Source organism: Austrofundulus limnaeus, unplaced genomic scaffold, assembly GCF_001266775.1.
Source record: "Austrofundulus limnaeus strain Quisiro unplaced genomic scaffold, Austrofundulus_limnaeus-1.0 Scaffold89, whole genome shotgun sequence".
Classification (NCBI taxonomy): domain Eukaryota; kingdom Metazoa; phylum Chordata; class Actinopteri; order Cyprinodontiformes; family Rivulidae; genus Austrofundulus; species Austrofundulus limnaeus.
Window position 1 is genome coordinate 375,851 of NW_013952491.1, and position 3,017 is coordinate 378,867.

General features: G+C 40.0%; 1 protein-coding gene across 1 annotated transcript in view; it reads left to right on the forward strand.

Annotated features, from left to right (window-relative positions):
• Positions 1–1,575: 1,575 nt before the first annotated feature.
• Positions 1,576–3,017, forward strand: part of abca1b (ATP-binding cassette, sub-family A (ABC1), member 1B) — a gene marked incomplete at its 3' end in the record, with an annotated part of 35,622 nt that continues 34,180 nt past the window's right edge. The window contains 1 exon segment of the mRNA XM_014012163.1: positions 1,576–1,829.

Below are 3,017 nucleotides of genomic sequence, written 5' to 3' on the forward strand. Positions count from 1 at the left end.
GTGTGTGTGTGTGTGTGTGTGTGTGTGTGTGTGTGTGTGTGTGTGTGTGTGTGTGTGTGTGTGTGTGCGCAGATCTTAGTGGTGCAGCAGCGCCACTTGCTGTTTGTGTTTTTACAGAAGAAATAAATGTGAAAATGTTGAAAATTGTTCTTACAGTGTTATGGTTTGTGTCCAGCAGGGGGCGCTCCGGGTTTCTTCTAGGTTTTAGGTTTTAGGGGATCCATTGGACAAGAAACCCAGCAGAAGGTGGTCGGTGACGTCATACCTGAATCTTGTGCACAAATATAGATCTGTGGTTCTCTGTGCTCAGTGCAAACAAAGCTGAGAGTTTCTGAACCTCACTGTTTACTCAGAGAAAGGTGAAGGGAATTCTCTTTAWTTAATTTTGAAGAATGGCTGCAGAAGTCGAAACTGGAGGTCTGCTGTAAATCCTGTTAAAATGAGTGGATAGAAATTATACATTGTTACAAAAGATAAAACTAAATTAAGCTTTAAATGTTTGTGTGTCTGAGATTCACACGGGAAGGTGATTGTTTTGTTTTAGTTTGCAAAGAGGGTTTAATCTGAAAATGTTTAAAAACTGAATGAACCCTGAAGCTAAAGAGGTCAAAGGTCACAGTGATTGACAGCTCAGCTTGTGATTAAAATATGACTATTTACTTAATTAGATTATAGAAGATTAATGACTCTAAACAAAATCTAAACCTTTTGGCCCAGGTCCAAATTTAGACTTAAATCCAGATTCAAAAATCCTGATTTAAATCTTGTGAAAGTTTCTTTTTTCTGTTTAAATCGGTTTTTAAAACAAACTGTTCTGCGTGACTCGTTTCTTTGAATTATCACAGAGAAGCAGAGGTCAAAGTTCAGATAAACAGCAGGCTGAGCGGTTCAAAAGCGGCACCGAAGGATCACCAGCGACAGAAGTGGTCTTTGACCATCCTGACAAACATCCAGCGGTTCTGAATGACCCGATCAGAACCAAAGCTGCAGACCAGCCGGGTCACAAACAGACTGAAGTGAAACAGCTGCTTCCTGCAGCTTCCTGAAGGAATTTACTCCTTGTTTTACAGACATGAAACCCTGAAATGTGGGTACGCATTCAATGTAAACAAAGCACTTCTACCTGCATATTGTACCAAACAAACATGAGTAAATAAGTAACAACGAGATGACTCATTAACACCTCATTCATGTCAGCTCTTTCTGCAGGTAAACAAAAACACACCTGATGCTTCCTCATTCATTTTAATTCAAGGACAAACCGACCATTGATTAATTTAAAAAATGACCTGATTTGTTTCCCCTGACTTTATGATTATTGTCAACAAGACACAACAAGTAGTTTTAACACAGAATGTCTCTTTAAATAAAGGGTTCGTGAAATAAATCTGAAATGGAAATTAAGTAAACATAAATATAAAACCATCTKCACTCTTTTTTTAAAGTTTGTTTTTAAAAATTATTCCAACATCCAAGTTTAGATTATTTTATTTTATTCTGAAATTTTCAGCATGGCTCTTATTTTGACAGTCCCGAGCGGAAGCAGCGTGAGAAATTATTGATTTTTTTTTTAACACTCAGATGGGTTTTGAGTCCCGGTCCGAAGCTTCAGAGGATCAGATCCTGCTGGAAGGAGGACCTGCGAGTCCGGGACCGAACGGATTCTGAGCTGGACCAGAACCGGGCCTCAGAGACCACCGGGTGTGGGTCTGAGCGGGTCATCTTCTGAGGACCGAACCAGGACCAGGACCAGGAGGAGAGAAGGGAATCTGCAGACAGAACCGAACTTCTTTTTTTTTAAGAACCTGTTCGTGCAGAGTCTGAGTGAGGTGAGAGCTTAAAGTCCGAACCGAGTCTCAGAGTTCCGGGTCTGTTTGGTTCTGATCAGTTCCTGTTGTTTGTCATAAAAAAAAATAATTAATTAAAAAAGTTGATAAAGTTTGTGTGACAGAACCGAAGTTCCGGTTCTGCCCGCTGGGGGCGCTCTCTGTGCAGGGTCCACCTCCTCTGGGGTTCTACAGGTGAGCCCGGACCGGACTCATGGTTCTGATCCAGGAACGGAGAGTCCAGTCTGACTGTGAGTCCTGAACCCAGCTCCACATGTTTCTGTTACAACCTGACCAGAACCAGAACCAGAACCAGAACCCAGACAGGAGGTTCTGCTGGTTTGTTTTCTGACCAGAACCAGAACCCAGACAGGAGGTTCTGCTGGTTTGTTTTCTGACCAGAACCAGAACCCAGACAGGAGGTTCTGCTGGTTTGTTTTCTGACCAGAACCAGAACCCAGACAGGAGGTTCTGGTTTGTTTTGTTGGAGAATAAAATTAAAACAAACTTTATATTTCTGAGTTTTAATTCTGACAGTTTCTGGTCCAGATCCAGGAACGTCACACCCTGAGAACTGCTGGGTTCTGAACAACCCAGTTTGTACCCCAGAGGTTTGGACCGAGCCGTGCAGTACCGGGTTAGCTTGACCCGAGCGGGTCAGCAGCTTCAGTGACAAAAACACATTCTGTTCCTCATTTTTAATTTTTAAAGACTGTTTTCATTTTTACAACTGATGAATAAAACTGTGATTTGATCTGATCAGAGCCGAAGAATCAAGGTTTTCACATAAATATATTTTAATTTGTTAAAACTAAGAAGTTTGTTGTTTAAGCTGCTTTTTGTCTTTATTTAAAGGTTTTTTAAACACAAGCGCTAATGACAGCTGAAATTAAAACCAGTTGATAAAACTAAAAGAAAAGGAACACTAGCTAAAAGTCAAAGGGAGAGATGAAGCTAAATATAGTAAAAGAAAAATGTAGCTATAAGTTAAAGGGATCCATTAGTTGTAACATTTGACTTTATATGATAAACATTTATTTTAACTGTAAAATAAAGACTGTAAAAATACTGTAGGATGTTCAGTTTTTATGATATTTAAATAAATATTTTAACACGGACGGAGACATTTTATTTCCACGCAAAGCATTCTGGGTAAATGATGACTTTGATAGGTCCTAGGTCCAGAGAGCG